Below are 24,709 nucleotides of genomic sequence, written 5' to 3'. Positions count from 1 at the left end.
CTAACACCAGAGGTGGATCCGAGAATGGCAACATTCCTCCAGAAATATATACGAGACCCGAAGAAAGGGATTGATCGTTCAAAGAAATCCTGTCAGGAAAAACTATTGGATATCTCAGGCCCCATTACGAAGATATTAGAATTAGGAGAGGAGGCCAAACTGGCAGGCACCCCCCTTTCTCCTGAAAGAGTCTTTAATTGGGCACAGCGTGCAGTAGTCTTCCAGGGTTGCGCTAACTGTGCCCTTTCTACTGAAGGTCGACTCCAAGCTAGGAGACTTGGCTTCCTTCGAAGCGGGTATGGTGGCACAGGGCGGGCTCTTCGGAGACCTGTTCATTAATGAGCTAAACAAGTTTGTGGCCACCTTTACATCTTTGGACAAGGCGCAAGCCTCTAATAAAAAAGTAATTCACCCTATAATTGTTGTCGGGCCGGCCGTGATTGAGGGTGCTTGGTCGGCAGCTTCTACACCAAAGGCTCTCGAAGAGGCAGTAAAAAAAAAAACAGGATCCAAGCAGGCAAGAATTCTTCCAATTGAGAAGAAATTACAGAGGTCGCCGTGCCAGAGGAGCAGCCAGAAGCCAATCCCCGGCCACACCTTTCCCCATTTAAAGGTGGACGGCAGGTTGACAGTTTTCGAAGGCACCTCCGAGGCATGGGTGTTGCAGACCATGCAAGGATTTCAGATAGAATTCTACGGATCTCCCATACAAGTTGCTAGCCCCAAACCACTGTTTTTTGCACCTGATCAGGTCACCCATATAGATCGGGAAGTGGCAGATCTGCTAAAAAAAAGGAGCGATTGTATCAGCACGTCTCCATCCCAGAGGGTTCCTCGACAATATTTTTCCGGTGGACAAAACAGATGGAGGTCAAAGACCAGTGATAAACCTAAAAGAGTTCAACCAATGTTTGATCTACAGCCACTTCAAGATGGAGGGCATTCATCTTCTGAGGGATCTCCTCCAACCGGGCGATTGGATGGCACGCTAGGACTTGAAAGACGCGGGTGGTCCCTATTTTTCACAGAATTATTGAATCACGCACTCCGTGATAAACTGTTTCATCCATGTTGATTGATTTAATATCGTTTTTGCGGGCGTGCGTAGAGGTATCGTACCAAGGTGTAGCAAAATCACTTTAGTTGCACCTCCCCATTGGGAAGTGTCCCTCTGTGCGCACTGCCAGAAATCCAAGGTGCATGAAATTCTTAAAATAATCAGAAATGTTCAAATCAAAAAACTTCTTTAATTCATTGTGTGATGATTAATACTCATTGTCTTCATAAGATCCACACATTATTTCAACAAATCCATTTATGGTCAGAATGTTTTAAACATCTAGATGTAAGCTTCAATGCATTTCGGGCAGATATGCTGCCCTTTGTCAGGTGATGAATTCCTAAAGAAAACAAGAAAAGACGAAATCAGGCGACCTGGTGCCTGCAGTCTAAAATCCATGTTCTATTATATAGAGAGTGCTCAACAGAAAAAAAATCGAGAAGTGCTCATAAAACGTGTACTAATGATCCGAGTAACTGGTGTTAAATGTGGAAACTGAATGTTTAAAAAAAGCTAAAAATGTGGACAGTCTAATCGAGTGCTCCGATAAAACGAGGTGAATACGCACCGAAAAGGCAGATAATCGTGGAGTTAGAGTGATATAACATTACCATGGATTGCAATGCACCCGATGTGAGTGTTTAACAAAGTTCACAAGAAAAATATGATGTGGCGTAACGCGAGTGATGCATGCTCAAGGGCTCCGTATACATGTAGGATTACCCGATGTGAACGTATAACAGATTAACAAAAAATAATAATTTGCAGCACAATTCCCTGGCAATCATGTTTCGAGACGGAAGATGGCGGCCGCCGAGACGGCCGAGTGAGCTGCATTCTCACTCTCTGCTGCTGACTAACCTTCTGCGATGAAGAATCCTGCTATTTTAAACTATTGAATGAAACCTTTTAAAACGACAATATATTTCTACCTACCTGTTGATCTGAATGATCTGGCGTTTCCCTTCTTGTGTGCGGAGCATCCCGCTCCCCTGCTACCTTGTATCCCTGGCATCCTTAGGACATATCAACGCGGCATCTACTCTGATGATTTCGACGTTGCCCGCTACCATGCCGCCAAAAGGTTCCAACAAAGGCATCAAGGGCAGGGGTTTATCGTCTGCTCCTGGCGCTTCTGGCCCCCCACCGAAGACTCCCGCTTCTGCCACCGAAGCTCGCACCGAAGCCCGCACTGAGAGCCGTGATGTCAAGGAACTGCAGGCGGCTCCATCCTCTGTTCCTGCGTCAGAGTTGCCGAAGAGTGGTGCTGCCGGTCGGGGCAGACGGACGGTCCCAGCGCTGTTTACAGCGCAGACACGGAAAGCCAAGCCGCCGAGCAGCCCGCCCGGGGGAAGAGGACCCGTGCCTTCCAAATCACCAATATTCATCCCAGAGGTGGGCACGGTGGCCCAAGACAGCAGAGAGCCTCTCAATATCTCAATGACTCCTTCCTTGAACGTACCAATAGCGCAGGTCACAAAGTCAGCCTGTGTGAGTTCAGGCAGTACAGATACTGTGTCGTGCTCCATCCAGCAACCAAGGTGCACTCTGGCCTGTGAAGTCCCTTCAGCTGATATACCAGAGACAGAACGTTCAGTCACAATACAAAAAGGGGTCTCAAATGTACAAAAGGCAGATTGTGATTCTAATAAGGAAGATAACCCTGTCGACAAACTTTTCTCCTTGTCTGACGTATCTAATTCTTCAGAGGATGAAATTCGAGATGAAGACTGGGCCGGAGATGGTAGTGACGCTAGTGGTTTTCACTGGGAGGCAGACACGGAGTGCCCTCAGTTAGGCCCTGAGACAGTAAAAAAAACGGGAGTAATATCAGCCTGTTCTAATTTGTCTTCAGCAACTACTGGAGTTATGTCTTGGGATTATTCATTTTCACCAGGTTTGGGAGATAGAAACAAAACAACGGATGAAGCAGCGACAGCAAGCGCCTCCTCAGCTATCACATGCCCTGAAGAAATCACGCTATCCACTTTTTATCAGGTGATGATGGCGCACAGAGAGGAGTCAGGGGTTGAAAGCGCCCGTACACAAGGGGCCTATAGGAAACTTCAAAACTCCATACGCAGGATGGCCAAGACCTGCTCTGATTTCTCCTCGAGAATAGCAGAAGCAGAAACTAGGATTTCCCGCCTCGAAGACGATCTGGTTCAGCAGAAAGCTAAGGTGGATACAACACAACTGATTAGTGATGATACTGTGTACAAACTATCTGACTTGGAAAACCGCGCCAGGCGCAATAATTTAAGAATTTTGGGTATTCCGGAAGGCCAAGAGGGGTCTAATATTCGCCAATTTGTGGTTGAAGTTTTTGAAGAAGCATTTCCCGACCTCCCTCAATGGGATTGGAAGACCCAAATTCAAAGGGCGCACCGCTTTCCTTTTCACCAACGCAGCTCAGGTGGCCGCTCTGATAATCACTCTCGTGCCATTCTGATTTCTCGGAATAACTTCCTGGCCCGGGAATCCTTATATGACCTGGCCAGGCCTGATCGCAAAAGAACTGGGAAAGGCTGCCTTTTTTTCGTGCGCCCCGACTTTTGCCAGAAAACAGTCGAACTGCGCTGGCACTTACGACAACTGATGCCAGAGTTTCAGGCGAAGGGTGCACAGATCTTTTTGCTGAACCCAGCCAAATTAAAAGTGTTCTTTTTTTTTTTTTCAAGCTAACTTTGAAGTGTATAGCCGCGTGAGAGTGAGGCTTCCAGCTCTACATCACAAGGGACCTTCGGTCCCCTCGCCTCGATGATGAGGAAGAGAAGGGGTGGGTTACGGGGTGGGAAGACTCTCAGTGCAAAGGGAGGGACAGGGGGGTGAGTTTTAGGGAGGGTTGTGGGGGGTGGGCACAAATTGTTTTTCTCAAAAATAAACATGGCAGACATCACGAAAATGTTTTTAAACAACGCTTGATTTACTTCACTCTAGATGCTACAGGGCAGGTCTTGAGAGCTTTGTTAGATGATGGCTAGACACAATTTTATTCGAATTGGTTCTTTGAACTGTTGCGGTTTAAATGACAGAAGGAAACGAGGCATTCTAGCTACACTTATCAGGCACTGGGATATAGATTTACTTTGCTTGCAGGAGACTCACGTTTCTTGGAACAATCGTGTCTGGTTGAAGGAAGTCGGTCTTGATCTGATCGCCTGCTCTCGCCAAACTACAACTATTAGGGGAGTTGCCATATTGGCCAGGCAAGGTATCTATACCACAAAGCAAGTACTGGTGGATAATGTTGGTCGCTGGGCAGTAGCTGACATTTTAATTAAGGGATCATCTTATACTATATTTTCTCTTTAGGGATCCAATCTCGACGATCCCTCCATATTAAATTCCTGAGTATTGAATTTGCCTCGTGGCCCTCAACTAAAGTCCTATGTGGGGATTTTAATATTCATTTGAACTCTAACTTTGATATGTACAGTAATACCCCCTACTCAGGAAGAAAGGTCAGGACCTTCAAAGCTATTCATGGGCTCTGTCACGAACATGCTTTGATAGATGTCTGGCAAAGATTGCGCCCGACTGAACCGGGCTTTACTTTCTTCTCCGCTCCTCATAGCAAATTTAGACGTTTAGACTATTTTTTTGTGTCCGATCCGATCCTCGAAGGTACCAGCTGTGACCTATACCCCGTGTTATTTCGGATCATAACCCGTTAATTTTACAATTATCGCTCAGTGGTCTAAAACCAGCTATGGCAACTTGGACGTTTGAACGCAAACTATTACATGACCAAAAGTATTGTATATATATGTCAAATTGGATAACAGACTTTTTTCAGACAAACAAGGGTACAGCATCCGTGTTAACAGTCTGGGATACCTTCAAGGCAGCTGTGAGGGGGGAGACTTTCAGCTTTTCTCTACATCGCCAGAAGGTGATCAGGGAAAGTATCAAATCAGTTGATTAATCAACTTCGTGAAGCAGAAGAAGAGCTAATTCGAGTTATTGGAGATCTGCCCCAAAAAGAGAAGTGCCAACGCCAGATAACTATTGTCAGAAACAGAATTCACCAACACTTTGGTGAGGAACTTGCTGTTAAGTTCATCCAGCATGAATCAGACATCTATGAATTTGGTGAAAACTCAGGCAAACTCTTGGCCAAAAGATTACAATATAAGGGAGTCTCGAATCGAATAAGCCGTATTAAAGATAAAAAAGGTCAGATTCAGGACCAACCAGATAAGGTCCTGCAGGTGTTTCAAGAGTTCTATAGGACGCTTTATGCCTCAGACACTGAAGAGGATGATGCAGCCCAACAGGATCAGGAGTTTCTGTGCGACTACATAACATCTAAGGTCTCATCTGAACAATCAGAAGTACTCTCCTCTCCTATAACTAGGGAAGAGTTAGAGCTAGCGATTGCCTCACTGGCAGCAGGGAAGTCCGCTGGCCCTGATTTATTACCCCTTGAATTCTATCGAACATTCAGGCAAGTTTTATTAGGGGAGATGGTATCCCTTTTTGCACTTGCCCAGAATGGTAGTACCCCTGATTCATGGCATAAGACCACTATTGTAGTCTTTAGAAAGAAAGACACCCAGAGACCAGCCCCTCTTCGTACAGACCAATCTCCCTAATTTGTGCTGATAGCAAAATTTATGCTAAAATCATCGCACTAAGATTAGGAAATGTCATTGCCCCTTTAGTTTCTATTCGTCAGCACGGTTTCGTGTCTGGTCGTGACACATCAGATCATATAAGACGGGCAATTGCTCTATTCGATTGGGCTCAGGTCTGTAAACAACCTCTGTCAATGATCCTGTTGGACGCCGAAAAGGCGTTTGACAGGGTCTCTTGGGGCTTTTTATGGCAACTTCTAAAATTCAAGGGATTCTCACAGGAATTCATCTTAGCCATACAAGCTCTATACATCTCCCCCGAGGCCTCTGTCCGTATCTCAGGTCAAGAGTCTCGCTCTTTTTTGATCAGCAGAGGAACCCGTCAAGGGTGTGCCTGCTCTCCGCTTCTATTTTCAATTTACATTGATCCCTTCTTGAGTAAATTGGATAAAAATATGGCGATACAGGCGGCCATTGTTAATGGTGTGTCCTATAAAACTTTAGCTTACGCCGACGACATTGCTATCTTCTCTAAGGACGTCTGCTCGGCTCTCCCAGCAGTCTACGATACAGCTAAGAAATTTGGTGCAGTCTCCGGTTATCGTCTTAACGTTAACAAAACCCAAATTATACATTCAGACTTTGCAAAACCAACAGGACTTTTAATGGCTTCGGTTGCAACTTATTTGGGAGTGAAGATCACCCCCTCAGTAGAGAAAATACCAGAAATTAATATATTACCTATCATTAAAGAAGTGAATAAGACTCTTGAGAGACTAGACCACATGCACCTTTCATTTCACGGCCGCTCTAATGTCCTAAAAATGTCCATATTCCCAAAAGTGTTATACCTATTTAGGACCATTCCTATTGAATTTCCAGTCCAACTCATCTCTGGTGCAGAAAGGGCTTGTTTGAGATTTTTCTGGGGCTACCACAAAGCTAGAAGGGCTTCTAAATGGCTGATACTTCCTAGATTAAGAGGTGGGTGGGGTTTACCTTCTTTAATGCTATATCATTGGTCTGCACTTTTACAGCAAATGGGACCACTAGTATCTGGGGGTAAGGCAGTGGTGCCTGAATTTGCCAGGCCAACAATTTTTGAAACTCTACTTGGAGAGGAGGCTCGTAAGTGCTTAGTCCAAGCTACTATAAGAAGACGAAATTCAAGGTTATTCAATCCGTACACTCTGTCTGGAAAAAGGTTCGGCGACGGTTTGGCATATCTAATATCAATGTATATACCCCCCTTCTGTCATATGGTTTATTGCCTTCAATTTTTTTGGATCCAATTACCTTTAATTGGGTCAATCTAGGGGTTACTGTACTGGGCGACTTCTTTTCTGAGGGTCAATTAGTCTCTTTTTCTGACCTCCAAGAAAAGTTTGGTCTTCCTACTAGGCTCTTTTTTAAGTTCCTACAAAGAAGGAGTTATCTGTCGAAGTTAGCAATTTCTGGAGCAGGAAAGTTTGAGAAAATTCCTCTTGTAGGGCTTATAGAGAAAAGATCCAGAATTGGGTTAATTTATCAAGCATTCATCTCTGACCTCCCGGATGACTTAATCCTTCAAAATGACAAATGGGATAGGAAATTTGGACAAGAAGGGACCGATCTGGCAATCTCTCTTGAGTTCGCTAATCAGGTTTTAATAACTGGCAGTCTTAGGGCCCAACACTATATGTCAATATTTGACTTGTATTATACTCTTGAGAAAATTTCGAAATGGTCCAGTCTCCGGGGGAATTCATGCAGCAGATGTGGAATCCCTGCTGCTAATACGATTCACATGTCAAATTGGCTCAATATATCCAAGATATTGAAACCTTTCTTGTCCAGATTACCGGTAAACCCCTGACCCTAACACCCATTTTAGTGATGTTGGGGGCTGACCAGAGTCAAAACTTGTCAGTGCGAAGCAAAGCTGAAGAAGGCTTTTTATTTATTGCTATGTCTGCTTTCAGATTGGTAATAACTTCTCAATGGATTAGCCCTGATCCACCTACATATATTAACTGGAGGGCCCGCCTGCTGGCAATATATAATATGGAATCAGCAGTATATAGACTAAAGGGCCGCAGAAGACGCGAGTTCGACCAGAAAATCTGGGCCCCTATTATGGATTGGATAGGATGAACCTTGTCTTTTTGGTTTTTGTTTTTTCTCTCTAAATCCTATCTGCTTCCATATTGCCTTCATTTTCCTTATTCTTTGATTTAGTGTAGTCTTCGCGTTATGTCCTGTATAAATTCGCCTTTAACTGTTAAAGCATGAATTGTCATGTCTGCCATTTCTTTTCTTTTCTTCTGTATGTAAGAAAAACAATAAAAAAGGAAAAATATTTTTAAAAAAAAATGCAGCACAATTCCCCATGGATGTGCCAGTTAGTTGTAGGAAAAATTGGTCTTTGTAAGTGAAGTAACTGTGGTATAAGGTAAATTGAAGAAGTTCCAACAGAAAGATTTTATGGTCTTGGTTGAGATCAGCATGTAACATGAAAAACTTGATGGCATTAATCCCTAGGTTATGGGGAATTGTGCTGCCCCAAGTTACGTGAATCTTTTCATGCACAAATTTGAGTTGGATAACATTCTCAACAACACGACTTGGAAAGAACATCTGGTGTCATACTTTCGGTACATCGATGACATATTCGTAATCTGGCATGGTCCCAAGGATTTACTGATTACAGCCATCAACCATCTGAATTCAGTGAATGATCGATTGAAGTTTACATACAACATCGACAACACTCAGATAAGCTTCTTGGACGTTTTGGTGTATATAAAAGATAAGAAAATAGAAACAACTATATACAGAAAACACACGGATCTAAATAATTTACTACATTTCAGTAGTTTTCACCAACCAGCCCTTAAAGCACACCTACCTTACTCTCAATTATTGAGGATCAAGAGAATAGTATCTGATCATGAACAACTTTCAATGAATATATCAAACTTTGAGAACCGTTTCAGCGATCGGGGTTACCCCAAAGACATCTTAACCAAGGCTAAGAACAGAGCAGCCTTAGTATCCTGATCTCAACTTTTGACAACTCAAAAACAATCTACAGAAACCTCTAGAGTTGTGATTGTGACTAAATTTTCAACGGAAAGTAGAAATTTAAAAATAATCATATTGAAACATTAGCCTATGCTCTAAGTTGAACCAGATTTAAAAAATATATTTTCAGAGAAACCCTTGTTTGCTTATGAGAGGAGCAAACATTTGGTTGAGTATCTCAGACCACGGAAATTAAGAGAACCAAACATGACATACAAAGGTACCATACCATGCCACAACTGTGGAAATTGCAACAATATCATTAAAGGGAACACCACCCGTCATCCAACCCAAGGTTACCATATCAAATTATACACCACTGCTACATGTGACTCCAAGAACCTTGTATATCTACTCAAATGCCCTTGTGGACTGGTTTACATTTGCAAAAAGAAAAACCCGATTAAACGAACATAAAAGCAACATCAGAAATAAAAATCCTATATCAGTGGAGGCCGTACATTTCATGAACCTTAACCACATCAGTCAATTGCGATTTTTAGTATGTGAAGTAGTGGACATCAAAAAAGGAAGAGACAACCCAAAAATTTTGTTACAATGCGAGACATTTTGGATTAAGAAAATGAACTCATTGGTGCCACACGGCCTTAATGATCGCATCGAATACAGCGGTTTCTTGTGAGCAACTGGATTGTTCTTTGTACTGTTCTCATAAACTGTAACCAGCCTTGTTCTTTTACACTACACATTTCAAGTAGATAACGTGTTCTTTCACATCTGTCAAATCTATTATTTTTCATTTTTTCATTTCTTCTACTTAGCTTATGTTCCTTGACATTTTTCACGTTTTTTGTTAACATCAATACTTACATATTAACGCAGTCCGATTGTTTTCTACTACTCTTCCATTATCTTATCTCCCACTTTCGACCTTATTCACTTCTCTGTTCACCTCTGACATACAGACTATATTAAGTGTAACAATGTTTTATTGATGCAGCTCAGAGTTTTCAGTTTATGTTATTGTCTTTTTCTTTATATACATGCACTTGGCATGAAAATCAGACTATCAGTTTCAACCACAACTTCGGTCACCCTTTCCCATTTCAAAATGGCAACCTCGGTTAGGACACCAACACTTGTAGACCTTTTTCTATTTTTATTTTCTGCTCCCGGAGGAACCTTTTCACTTTCCATGCTCTAACACATATTCAGCGTCGGCAACCGGACGTCTAATTTCAAGCCACGGGATTCACTTTTTGGGAATCGAAATGACTGCATGAAGGTAATCCTATACATACTGAGGATTAGAACATAATGGGCAAATTGAACATGCACCTGCATCACTTGCGCTACGCTATATTACTTTTTTTGTGTTTTTTGTTGTTGTTATTCTGTTATACGTTCACATCGGGTAATCCTACATATACGGAGCCCTTGAGCATGCATCACTCGCATTACGCCACATCATATTTTTCTTGTGAACTTTGTTAAACCCTCGCATCGGTGCATTGCGATCCGTGGTAATGTTATATCACTCTAACACCACGATTATCTGCCTTTTCGGTGCGTATTCATCTCGGTTTATCGGAGCACTCGGTTAGACTGTCCACATTGTTAGCTTTTTTAAACATTCAGTTTCCACATTTAAGACCAGTTACTCGGATCATTAGTACACATTTTATGAGCACGTCTCGTTTCTTTTCCTTTGAGCACTCTCCATATAATAGAACATGGCTTTTAGACCGCAGGCACCAGGTCGCCTGATTTAGTCTTTTCTTGTTTTCTTTAGGAATCCATCACCTGACGAAGGGCAGCTTATCTGCCCGAAATGCATTGGGGCTTACATCTAGATGTTTAAAACATTCTGACCAACCATAAATGGATTTGTTGAAATAATGTGTGGATTTCATGAAGACAATGAGTATTAATCATCACACAATGAATTAAAGACGTTTATTGATTTGAACATTTGGATTGATTATTTTAAGAATTTCATACACCTTGGATTTCTGGCAGTACGCACAGAGGGACACTTCCCACTGGGGAGGTGCAACTAAAGGGTCCCTATTTTTCCCCCGCACTGTCGGTTTTTACAGTTCAGGTGGAAGGATAGGGTGTACGAGTTTGCGTCCCTTCCTTTTGGGCTTTCATCGGCCCCGTGGTGCTTCACCAAAGTACTCAAACCGGTGGTGGAGACACACAGGGCGAACGGCTCACGCCTCATCATTTACCTGGACGACATTTTGCTCTTAGAGCAATGTCTGCACCGCCTCTCACAACTGTTGCAGGAGATGGTAGATCTTCTCCAGAACCTGGGGTTCGTGATCAACACCAAGAAGTCGCTTCTTATAGCCTCCAGGCAGGTGACCTTCTTGGGTTTTGTCATAGACTCAGTGGCCCGCACCTTAAGTCTTCTGGTGAGGAAAATGACCAATATTCACAGGGAACTCAGCCGAATGCTAGCACGTTCCTCCACCTCCTGTAAGCAAATAGCTCGGTTGGTAGGCCTTCTAGCCTCGTCGATTCAGGCAATCTTCCCGGGGCCACTACATTACAGAGCCTTGCAGCGCCTGAAAGCCTCTCATCTTCGCAGAGGGCTTCCGTATACCGACCAGGTACCCATTTCGGAGGAAGTATTCATGGACATGAGGTGGTGGCTAGATCATATGGAGGCCTGAAATGGCAGAGCCATCTTTGGATGCGATCCAGACTTAGTGATAGAGTCCGACGCCAGCAAATCGGGTTGGGGTGCTCCATGCGGCGACTCCTTTACAGGAGGAAAGTGGTCTTCCAAGGAAAGTCAACACCTCATCAATTGCCTAGAGCTGATGGCGGGCTCCTTTGCCATTCAGAGTTGGACGAAGGACAAGGTCTCATGCAATGTCCTCCTGAAGATGGACAATGTCTCGACAGTCCCCTACATCAATCATCTAAGGGGAACAAGGATCTTTTGAAGTTCTGTCTCTCCCAGAACATTTCAGTGATGGCAGAGTATCTCCCTGGAGCGTCCAACGTGATAGCGGACTGGTGCTCCAGGAGCTGGTCAGACATGAGCCTGTGGCAACTTCATCCACCATTCTTTCAGAGACTCCACAGTGTGTGGGGCCCGTTTTCCACAGACCTCTTTGCGTCTTGTCTGGACTACCAACTACCACGATTCTTCAGTTGGAAACCAGCTCCTCTTGCAGCAACGACTGACACTTTTCTCCAAGATTGGTCCAGGGAGACGGGGAAAGCTTTTCCCCCGTTTGCGATGATAATGAGAGTCACGGCACAAGTCTGCAGACAGAAGGCAAAGGGGTGCTGATCACGCCTTATTGGAGGTCTCAAGTGTGGTTTCCAGTTCTTCCAGAACTTTCCTGGGATTCTCCAATCCTACTACCCCGAGATCCATCTATTCTTAGGGATTCCCAGGGCAAACCCTCCCGCTAGTCCAGCAAGGGAGAATGCCCTTAGTGGCTTGGCGGATTTCAGGCATCTCTGGAGACTCTCAGGCCTATCGAATGACGCTCCGATGCAACTAGGAGCAGCTTGGGCAGACAACACAACCAAGTGCTACAGATCGGCATGGACCAGTTGGTGTGTTGGGAATGACCAAGATCCCATGGGGTGGGAAGTGGTAGCCATTATGAATTTATTGGCATCTTTAGTGGCTCAGGATCTAGCGTACCGCACTATCACTTCTTATAGGTCGGCAATATCAGCGGGCCATGCCCCGGTTCAAGGAGCCCGGGTCGGGGAGTATCAGCTCATTTGTAAGTTGATGCAAGGAATCCACCGCACCCTTCCTCCGGAGCCAAGATACTTGTCCTTGCGGGGTGGCAATAAGCTTCCACATCTTTTCCAATCTTGGCAACCCAACAAATATCTGTTTCGTAAAGAGCTGTCAGCTAAACTGGCTAAGCTTTTGTGCCTAGTGTCAAGTCGAAGAGTGTTTTATGTTAGAGCCCTGGACATTTAGGGAAGGGTTTTCACACCTCAGGGAGTTACTTTTCACATTGTTCATAGAACCAAGACAGATTGCAGGATAGTGACCTATCCAGCCTTTGATAATTCCCCTAAGCTGTGTGTGGTTCGCTGTCTCAATGAATATGAGAGTATGATGGAGGAGACCCATGCACCAGGGGAACCTCAGTTGTTGATCTCTCTTAAGAAGCCTTTCAAGGCGGTCTAACTGCCAACCATAGCCCGTTGGATCAGATGGGTGATGCAAGAAGCGGGTATAAATATCTTGCAGTTCGGTGCCCATTCAGTGAGGGGAGCTATGGCTTCAAAAGCTTTCTCTTGGGGGGCCAGGTTTAAAGATACCATAAACGCTGCAGACTGGTCATCAGACTCTATGTTCAAGAGATTTTACTTTAAGCCAGTCGTGGACTTGGCTTCCTTGGTGGCGGATAAGCTTTGAACGAGCATAATCCTCACCTCCAGTCCTGACATAGAATGAAAAATGTCCTAGTGATCACGACGGAAAGTTTCAATTCTATAAAGGATGCGGAGGCGAGGATTATCCCCACCCGAAGCTACTAGAAACCTGATCCCAGTCCAGAACGGAGGAATTATGATCCCAAAAGGTGATACTCAGTCGTATGGTATAAGTATGTGATTTTGACTATTACCTAATTCTAATTTAGGGTCCATGAGAGGACGTAGCTATTAATGTTCACATTTGATAAGGTTGAATCATGTCTGAAACGTTTTCCTGAGGTTTTTCACTGAAGTATGAGTGATTGGTTGTTTCTCCACTTCTTCCAGGTTCGGAAGGTAACAAGACGGACTAACAGGGCTCGAGGATAGAACGGTCACAGTCAAGAAAGAGGAAGTCATGCAGGAAGCACACGCCCTCGGGGTCTAAGAGGTGGATTGTGGATGACCTGTATTACGTGACTTATGGGAATGTTAATTTTTTTGATTAAAGTTGAAATCTGCTGGAGAAAGGAATACAGAAAGTTAATCATAATCCTTGTCTCCACGTCCTTAATAGAATTGAAACTTTCCGTCATTATTACTAGGACATTTTTCATTCAACATATGAGTACATAAGTTATTCAAGACCACAGATATTTACTGAAATACATTAGAAGAAGCAATTATGTACTTTACTCCTATGATGCCATTTGTCAGGAGAGAAAAATGGGAGCAAGTGAATGCACAACACATTTTGGTGCCTGCAGTTTCTACACAAGCTTTGACAAAGCCAACAGGTCTAGAATGAATGTGCTAACACATGTAATATGCACTTGAGTACGCTTGTGTTTGTATGCGTTACCTTACTAAAGCCACTTTTGTTGGCACTGGCAATGTTTGCTAAACACCTCCCCTAAATGCCTCGACAAGGTGCCATGCAGTAAACAATCATGAATAGGTGGCATGCTGCCTCAAGTCATGATGGCTTTATCTTTTCACACATAGCAGAGCCAAGTGTGTCTCTACATTCATTTAGCTTTTTAGGGCTGGTTAAAGTCAACTTTATCTGTATGATATCACGGTACATTTTTTTTTTACTTTAACATATGTGTTTCTCATGGAATGCCTTTGCCTGGATAGCGTGTTCCGGCAAGTCTTTAGCATTATACGGACCGTTACATTATCCCCTTTATGCTCCCATTAGATTTGGGAGGGTCATTATGTAGTCCTTTTGTTAGACTGCATATAAGACATGACATATGTCTTTTAAATGAGATTCACAGTGTTTTCTTTGATGTAAATTTCAATTGCTGAGTTTTTTATTTTTAGGAAGTGTGTGCTGTTTAGATCCATCAGCTTTTCATGCAGACACAGTGCTGTTCACTTATTGCCTTTGCACTGCTGTCATACCATCTTGTTTGATTTGTTCACAAAGTAGAGATGAACACGCACATTAACCTTTCTAAAGATGCAATGAAAATACTGGTATTTTTTTGTCATTAGTAGCTGTTATGCCTTATTGTTCTAGGTATGTCATTTACTTTCACCATGTACCTCACAAACCTCAACTTCTGACTCTTTTTCATAACACTCTTTTTTTGAGTGTTCTGTTTAACTCTAGTTAGGCAACCTTGTTCAGAAATGGGGCCCTGTTTAGGTCTAGTGCTAGAGAAGATCTTCTGATTTGACTAAACAGTATATACATAATGTACTCACAAATGCAATGCCCTCTTCGTTTGTTGATCGTTTCAGCTTTTATTTGTATGTTGTTTTTGCCCACTAAAGCAAACAGCAAGGGGCAATAGATCAGACCACTTCAGCCATTGGTTCCTTTCCATTTGTGGCAGGTGACATTCTGCAAAAGCACAATATTGTCAACCACATAGAAAGTTGTGCCTTTTAGTAACTGGGATTTATTGGCCATCTATTGTGTGCTTACTTTAAAATATATTATTTTTCCTCTTTTATTTTTAACTTATTCTCCACTTTCTGATATCCCGGGACGCGCGCCTACTTGCATTCTTACCTGGACTTGCCGCAAAGGGGAAAACTTCTGCCTTGGGGGAATCCTGGTTGCTCCACCCGACATCACCGACGCCGTGAGGGGAACGGCATAGGAGGAACCACATTTCCCAGTGTGCCACGCTCCCGGCGCAGCGGGTGACGTCACCTCGGTCGGCCGGAACACCTGAAAAGCCGCCGGGTGCCACCGCAGCGCGGGACGCGCGCCTACTTGCATTCTTACCTGGACTTGCCGCAAAGGGGAAACTTCTGCCTTGGGGGAATCCTGGTTGCTCCACCCGACATCACCGACGCCGTGAGGGGAACGGCATAGGAGGAACCACATTTCCCAGTGTGCCACGCTCCCGGCGCAGCGGGTGACGTCACCTCGGTCGGCCGGAACACCTGAAAAGCCGCCGGGTGCCATCGGTCCAACGCGCTCAAGGGACTCTGAGCAACGCCTCCCCTGTGGTCACAGAGGTTGAGTCAGGTTCCTTAAGGGAGCTTGTCCTACAAAAAACGCCTACAACACTTGATGTGAGAAAGCGCCCTGCAGACGTATCAACTATCAAGTACTTCTGTTCAGTGGACTTGCTCAAACCCGCCAGAAGTTCGGGTAAGACTGTTTTGCGGACACTCACTTTTGCTACTCCATTTTGTATCCTCTATCTTGGAAGCTTTATTCCTCTAACTGTTGCTTCACTGATTTCCCCCTCATATTTGGTGTCTTGTTATCCCTTCTTTGAGCCTGAGCTGTTTTAGCTTATCCTAGTAAAGCAGCATAATGATTACGAGGGGTAGCAAAAATGGTCCTACACATGTAACAGGCCCAATCGATCAATATATCACCAGAGCGAATGAGGCCATTAACCAAGGCATATCACTTCTTGAGCGTAGGGTGTCCCAAGATCTGGCCATGGCAAGACGCTCTTCCTTGGGGGCACTAGCTCTATCCAAGTCTCCTGCAAACCAAAGGGAGTCTAGGCCCTTAATGTTGGTGCAGGCCGAGACACATGGAGTTCCTAATACTGTTGATCTCTCGGCATCATTAACATCTTTAGACTCACAATCTAGCACGACCCTTGCTAGGACGCCAGCCCTCCTGAGGAGTCCTGGCCAGGCGCCCCCGATTACTAATGTGTCAAGGAGCAATGGGGAAGGTGCTATCCCCAAATTTAAGAAGGCTAGGGAGGCAACCAAGCGCAAATGCAAATCTACCAAAATAGCCCCTACTTCTCACCAACACAGAAACAGTATCCTCAGTCAGGGAGGACCGATGGATGCTCCAGCTTCCCCTTTGAATCCAATCATGCCTGGGGTTTCTACAAGATTGGGAGAGGGGTGCAGGACTTGTGAGGCCAATGATCTTCTTTTGTCCAGAATGGATGATCTTATTAAATCTCTCTTACGACCTTTGGAACTGTCACTCCTGAACATTGAAAAATTGTTGACATCTGGGAATAAATCTCTCTCGACTATCCCTCCTAATGCAGGGTTAGGCGGCGAGCTGACTGTTTCTAGGGAACCCTTCAACCCACCCACCGGGTTGGGCTCGTTATTATCATCTAATGACTCGAATAAAGGATCTGAGCCACTCATGGGTGATTGTAAGAAGGCTGCTGAACCAGCCAAACCCCAACCCCCAGTTGCTAATTTGAATTCTGTACCATCCAAATTCCCTGGGAGAACGAACAATAATTCTGACAACGACAGGGATTCGAATGGCCAGCACTTAAATTTACCACCTGAAGCTGACCCCTACGTCATCATAATGACAGGTGTCCCAGTCCTAAGGCCCAATATGGAGGAACCCCTGGACTCCCTAAAAAATAAGGTTCAACACTGGCTCACCCAAAACAGACCGCTCCCACCTTCTTGCGCAAGTAAAATCCTAATGGTACGCAGGGTGTCCTGGGTAGGTGGTGGAAAAAAGCGGGCCCGCGGGGATTGTGTTGTTGTAAATTTTGACAATCCATACACAGCGGAATATATCTGCCGCCGTGCCAGAAGTGCTAAGCAGGATGAAATTGAGACACGAAGGCTTTCCTTCTTCTATCCTCCCCCTAATTGTTATCCTGATTTACTAAGGGATGGTCTCAAGGACTCCAAATGGGCTGGCAGTAGGGCGTGGGATGGCTGGCAGGTCCAAAGGGGTAGGACGGTACCTCTCACCTTAGGTTGGAGTGACTTGCCATTGTCCAATAGATTTAGTTGCCTGGACTCGGTGGATTGACCATCAACATCTACAAGTCAGAGCATGGTGGCTTTGGACCACATCCCTACCAGCTTTTCCCTATCCACTGATGATTACCTAAACATTCTTACAGACACTAATCCCACTCCCACGATCCAGAAGCCGGCCATTTATGCCCCCTCGCAGGTTTCACACACAAGTCCATGCACAATTTTAATAACGGCTGCCCCCACATATTTCGTTGGTTGCCCTAGCTCACCCAAAATGTATTCTTATCACTCATTGGATACGATGAAGAGCCCGAGCCTCTCGTCTTCTCACGATGTGGCCATACGCGCTGGAGAGGTAACCAACACTACCAATTCAACTCCCAATATAGGCGCGACAACTCCAAGCCAGGGAAAGGACCAAATTGTGCCTCTGAAGGTTGCCAGTTGGAATATTGCTGGTCTGGCGAGAAACTTAGCCATCCCTGAGTGGAACGCATTTATTGAAACCTGTGGGATTTGCCTATTCCAAGAAACGTGGTGTCTAGAACCACAGCATAAACTGGGCTTTACTACCTATTTTGTCCCAGCTGTTCGATCCAAGGAGGGTAAGGGCCGCCCTTCTGGCGGGCTCTTAATTTGGACAAGCATTTCCCTGCGGTGTTCAGCTAAAAGCATTGCCACTATCTCCCCAGATTTACAGAGACTATCACTTCGAGGCCCGAGTGGAGGGCCGGAACTCGAAATACTGAATATCTATGTTAGAGGCTCTAGGGGTGGAGGATCCACTCTCCCCCTAACTGGCATTGATGAGGAACTCAAAAATTGTGGTTCAAATTCCCTTGTCCTACTAGCGGGGGATTTTAATTGCACTTTCGAACCGCTCGCAGCTGAGGATGTGTTGGGTTGTAGAGATGACGATGCTAGAAGAGGCATTCCATCTTTGTCCATTGCTCCAATTAAAAGATGGTCTCAAAACGCCATAGACCTTAACGCACTCTGTCTAGAATACGGTCTGAGAGCTACTAATGGCAGATCTAAATCTGATCAAAAGGGGGCACATACATTTAATAGAATAGGCCATTCGTCCAGGATCGACTATGCCATGCTGAACTTCTGCCTGTGGTCCTTCCTGGAGGATATGGAGGTTCGTCCGTCTATAGAAAGTGACCACAACCCCCTGCTTTTATCCTTCTCTCATTTGTGGAAGAGCAGCCCCTCTATCCTATTTCCTCACGTGTGGAAATCCTCACACGAAGTATGTCCTACTAACTGTGGCAGGCGCCTGAAGTGGAAGACGTTCAGTGGCAACGAGACCAAGATGCGGGAGGCACAACTAGTAATGGCTAATATCTCTTTGCGCTTAGATTCCCCCTCCATAAGTGCACTAGAGGTATCCGTAGCTTTTGCCCAAACCACAAAGGCTATAGGTGACCTATTTATAGCCAAGAATGCGGATAAGGGGGCTAAGGGAGACTCAAGGAAGGGCCCATTCGGTTGGTTTACAGACTCTTGTCGATTAGCTAAAAGGGAACTATTAAAAGCTGTAAAAGCCAAGAACAGAAATCTAGTATGTATAGCCAGGGGCAACTATAAGAGAGCTCTAGCAAAAGCAAAGGCAGATTGGGAAGACCAGTTTTGGTGTGATCTCAAAGCCGCAAGCGCAAGAAAAGATGCAAAGGGCTTCTGGACCTCCTGAGATCCAGGAAGAAACCGGTGGACTCAATGATTACTTGTAATGTCGCAGAGACTGCATGGGTTGATCACTTCACTAAACTTTACTCAACGCCTCAGGAAGTGGGGGCGACCCTGAGCCCCTGTCGTCCTTACGACTTTGCCCAACTTAAGGATGAGCTTCAGTTTACACCTAAGGAAGTGGAGGGGGCAATAAACAATTTGGCCCCAATAAAGCAGCAGGCCTGGACGGAATTCCCGGAGACCTGCTACGCGCTAACCCAGATCACTGGGGAAAACTGATCTCTGCCCTACTAAATTCCAACTTCGAAGGGGCATCTCTTCCGACCTCATGGACGGGTGCTGAGGTCGTTCCTATTTTTAAGAAAGGCTGTCGGAACGACCCGGCTAACTACCGTCCAATAAGTCTTCTAGACACCTCTCAAAAGGTGGCTGGTAAGGTGGTTTTAACCAGGATATTGCAGTGGGTGGAGGACAAGGGCATCCTCTCTGATTTCCAGGCAGGGTTCAGAGTAGGCACGGGGACAATAGAGCAATCCTTCAGATTAATGATGCTTTACTGGAAGGTCGTTCTCCTGGCTAGGGGCAGTCTATATCTCGCCTTTATAGACTTGCGGACTGCCTTCGACCTAGTTCCCCGTAGCCAACTCTGGAGAGTATTAAACGAACTGGGTATTCCACCCTATTTGCTAAACCTGCTAATAAATCTACACGCGGACAACTTTGCTCAGATCAGGTGGGGTAGCCAGGGGCAAAAAACAGCATGCATCCCTGTAAATAGAGGGGTACGCCAGGGATGTGTTCTTGCTCCTACTTTGTTTTCCTTATACGTTAATGGAGTGGTGGAGCACCTGCTTCAACACCCAGCAGATGCACCATCCCTGGCTGGCAAAAGAATATCTACTCTTCTATTCGCAGATGACACCCTCCTGATCTCAAAATCCCCGGCAGGTCTGCAGAGCTTGCTAACCAATTTTAAGTCCTTCTGTGATGCAAGAGGGTTGGTCATTAACACTGCAAAGACAAAGTATCTGGTCCTTAATCCCCCTAAAAAACTGGCCAAACCACCGACATTAGATTCTGTCGCGCTGGAGAGAGTCTCAGAGTTCGATTATCTGGGCGTCCGACTCTGTGACTCTATGAGCTGGAACTGCCACCTCCAAAAGATGTTGTTGACACATAAGAGGGTAGTGGGGGCCTTGCTCAAGGAACATCGCGCCTCATCCTTAAAACCTATCGCTGCTGTTCTGGACATTTACAAGGCAAAGGCTGTAAGCGCCGCTCTATATGGAGCTGAACTTTGGGGGGTCCAAAAGGCAGATCTTCTTTCCCGTTCGGAAAACAAATTTCTAAAAGATCTAATGGGGCTTCCCTATAGTACCCCAAACCTCCCCTTGTTCCTGGACACAGGAATCCGCCCATTGAGAGACCATGCAAGGCTTCACCCTCTTCTCTTATGGGCAAGAATTTGGAGAACGCCAGAACTATCCAGCTACGCAGACGGCCTAACCGACGTGCTGGGTTCACCAGCCTGGGCCAAGATTCCTTGGTTGAGGGAAGTAAAGCGTCTTCTCTTCAACCTTGGCCTCGGCGAATATTGGACCAACAGATCTGCTCCCCCTAAGTTGGAGCTGAAAAAGATTTATTGGGCCTGGGTAGCGGGTACTAGAAATAGTGATGCCAATCTATGTAGGACATCCATGGATTTTCTCCTAATCAAGGATGTGGGTTTCCGCGAACCTTATCTGGACACTATTACAAACCGCAAGGATAGGGCTTTGTACTTCCAATTTAGAATAGGCTTACTCCCTGTTGGTGAACTGACATCTAGGTGGAAGGCCCCAAGGCAGACAATCTCTTCCTGTCCCTTTTGCGAAAACAGGCTTGAGTCTGTACCCCATCTACTGTTTGAATGTTTGGCTTATTCAGCCCCCCGAAGGAGATGGCTTAAGCCTCTTTGCAGAATATTGGGCACAAGGTTCCATATAGAGGCCATCCGAATACTAAAAAGCGACCCCCGTCCCCTTTTTGTTTGTGGGTTAGCCAAGTTCCTTGGTTGGGCTTGGCGTATTAGATCAATTAGGCTTGCTTATCTTGTTTAATTTGTTTTTATTCTAGTTCTCTGGTTTTTATCTAATTTATTAACACCAGTAGCGGATCTGAATTGTTTGGCCTTTTCGCAATGTACTGATGTTTTTTAAAATTTTAATGTGTATATTTTACATGTATGCTTTTAAGATATATTTATATCGAAATAAAGCCTTTGATGATGATGATGATGATATCCCGGCAGCTCTCCAAACACAGCTACTGGGCCCTCGCCAATGCTTGAGGTGTGCTGCATTCCACACACACACGGCTTGCAGCTGCCATATGTGTGAATGGGCTTTCAACTCGTTCTAAAATAGCTGCCCTTGTGTGTACATGCACATGCAAGGGCAGCCATCTTTGAATGGGCTTTCAGCTCATTCCAATATAGGCACCCATGTGAGGGCATTCACACTCAATAGCGACCATGGTTAAATGTTTTTATACATCTCTGTTACAAAATATTCGAAGAAGTTTGCTTGAGCCTGCATGCACAGAGGCCATTTTTTATGTATTTATAAAACTTTTTTACAAAAACATTTAAGAACAGCCCATTTTTTTACGTTTTTGTAATAAGACATTAAAAAAGTGTTGGCAAAGCCAATCAGCTGGCAACCAACACCAAACCTATTGCCAATGCTTGTTTATTATTACAGACATTTTATATTTAATATTTAATAATGTGAATTCAAAGTTACAAGCATGAAAATGAAAGAAGCCATCTATAAGCAATTAAGTATTCTATATTGATAACAGTAGGGGTTTGTTATTCTCCCTAACAATGCTGTGACTGACTGGCAAGAAGTCTAGAAAATGTTATAGTAAGCCCAAACTTTGTAAATATTAGTACATTCAACCTAAAAATGAGTCTACATAAATGTGGGCGCACTACGTAAAAAATATAAGTAAATAAATACAACATTTCTTTACAAGCTACGATTAGGATGGATGGGAAAGTTTTGTCAATACATCACTGTATTTCTGCATTCTGTAAAATGCTGGAAATCAAGTCACATGTTGTCAAAGTCCCATAAAATCCAGTCTTCATACATAGGGGGTCATTAGGATGGCGGGTGGATCGCAACCGCCGGGCCGGCGGTGGCATCCGCACCGCGATCGTAACCTTGAAAACCGCAGGTCAGATTATGATGGCGGTGGTGCCAATCAACAGAAGGGGGGCCCCAAACAACACAAATAGAGGTAGAGACAATGGGGAGACTAGTTCAAAGCAAACGGAGACAAACTCTACCTTATTTATCAAAAAAGTACACAGTATCAATAAGTATCTTTAGATGCAAGCTAGAGACACACAAAGGAAGGAGAACAAAGAACATACAATTGAATACATATATAAGTACACACACAGCTTTGATTGAAATTTTATACAAATATTTATTGCATTGCTTTAGATAAATGATGTAACATCATTTATCTAAAGCAATGCAATAAATATTTGTATAAAATTTCAATCAAAGCTGTGTGTGTACTTATATATGTATTCAATTGTATGTTCTTTGTTCTCCTTCCTTTGTGTGTCTCTAGCTTGCATCTAAAGATACTTATTGATACTGTGTACTTTTTTGATAAATAAGGTAGAGTTTGTCTCCGTTTGCTTTGAACTATGATGGCGGTGGTGACCGCAGCAGTGTGAAAATCCCTCCGCCGCTTTTCCGCCGGTATCAATCCGCCTGTTGGCCAGCGGGTGGAGCTGGACCGCTAAATGGTGCCAGTGCCTAGCTTTTTCCGCCGTTAGGATGCATGTGGAAGCCAGCTTTTCCACGGCGGTCTCTCCATTATGGAAAGGCTGGCGGGGATTGTGTTTGGGGGCTCGTTGCGGGCCCCCGTCGTGTTGGGGGGGTGTACTGGGGTGTACCCATGGTACCCCCCTACATTTCACTGCACCAAGTGGCAGGCACAGTCCACGTAGAGCAGTGAAATGCACAACATGCTTGTTTTTGCAACGCAGCGTTGCTGCTGCCAGCACCGCCCGCCACAATGTTAAAGCCTCGGAATCCGACCTCTGCAGTGGCGGGCTCATCATAATACAAAGGGCGGGACTGCTGGGTGTATGGCGGACAGACCCAGTGAGCGCCATGCGTGTGGCGGTCACATCATAATACCATGGGCGGGACCGCCGCACGCATGCCAGTTGAACCCAATCTCTGCTACGGTGGTGGCCTGAAAAAATCTGACCGCCATCATAATGACCCCCATAGTGTTTTCAACTGCATGACATTTAAAAAGTTTATAAGTGACACTGCCTCAGCGCATGGAAAAAAGGAACAGATGTCAGGCCATCAGAGTACCGCTATAAGGCTCCTATGATGTCATACCCAGGCAGTAATCAAGGCTAACGCCACCTACTGGCACTGCAGTGGGTTTACAGAATTTTCCGGATCAGTCTAGTGCCTGAGAATATTACAAATGTGAGGAGTCTGGAGGCAGAAGTATCCATCAAAAGTAATTTTATTTCCACTGCAGCAAAAAAAACATTGTGTTTCATTCCTTATTTAAATTGAAGACGAGTGCATGTCTATTTCTCTTTAGCAATTAAGGCAACTCTCTACTGGAAGCACTGTGTAGGTTGACATGAAAACACTTAATGAATCATTCATTAAGGTGCTGTAATTAAGTGTGCTATCATTTGGCACCCAATAAAATATATACTTTTTTACAGCATTTTACATAGTATTGAAATGCAGTGCTTTATTGGAAACATTCTCGTGGCCGTGCAATGTTGCTTGATGAGAGCAAATGGTTAATGTGTTAAGTGCCACAAAGTACTAGAGCCGTGGCCAGCACACTCACTATGGCTTCACACAAAGCAGCTGAAAAACACTGCTGTAATGAAAATATTCTCCGGAAATCCTTTTAACTGACTACAGAAATGGCACAAATTATATCAACTCGTTTATGCTTCTTGCTTACAAGTAACAGCATATTTAATCCAGCGCATTGTGAGCTGCAGCCCTACAGAGTGGGTTGCTTAATGCGATCCTGGTCGAAGTGCGACAGGCATTGTCCATCCTCCTCCCCTTCTGAGAAAAGTGCAGGACCCTGTCCTGTTAGCAGTCCTTCATGAGCATCATGTCACGTGACTACACGCCCCACCCTTTCTCACAGGGACCTCACTGACCCAGCTGCTAGTCTGCCCCCTACCTGTGCACCGCTTACCTGCTGTACTGCATGCCCGTGTATCATACAGCACTCTGCTGCTTTGCACCAATCTCAAGGAATACATATCTGCAATTATGCAAAATGGCTTGAAAAGAAGAAAACTAAAAAAAATCCCAACCAAACTATAAATTAAAAATGTAAGCATGTACACGCTGCTATTGCCATCATTTGTTATTCGTATCCTTAGGGCATCAAGGGAGAATCACAACACACACAAACCCATAAAGAACCCAGTCCTTCCTTCTGACTGTGAATGGCCGGTGCCTCCTGTTCGGACTACAGGCAAGAACACCACGGTTTCAAATTGCACATCCATGAGGAGCAGGAGCCAGTAGCCACCACGGGTCTGGAAGCTCTTGTGATAGAAAGGGAAATGCATTTTGTGCAGACACTGACCAAGAGTTAAGGCCCAAAACATATACATAAATAATACATTATTTTTACCATTTTGCACGTTGTCATTTTTACAATCAAACTAATATTAGGTCAAATTACT

At 44.6% G+C, this 24,709-nt stretch overlaps 1 protein-coding gene across 1 annotated transcript in view; it reads right to left on the bottom strand.

The window, feature by feature from the left end:
• The window catches only part of EFCAB6 (EF-hand calcium binding domain 6), an 879,195-nt gene that overhangs the window by 212,865 nt on the left and 641,621 nt on the right, over nucleotides 1-24,709 (bottom strand). The window lies entirely within an intron of this gene.

Source organism: Triturus cristatus, chromosome 4_1 (assembly GCF_964204655.1).
Source record: "Triturus cristatus chromosome 4_1, aTriCri1.1, whole genome shotgun sequence".
NCBI classification, from domain to species: domain Eukaryota; kingdom Metazoa; phylum Chordata; class Amphibia; order Caudata; family Salamandridae; genus Triturus; species Triturus cristatus.
Note: the sequence above shows the minus strand (reverse complement) of the source record. Positions and strands in the feature narration are given on the sequence as shown.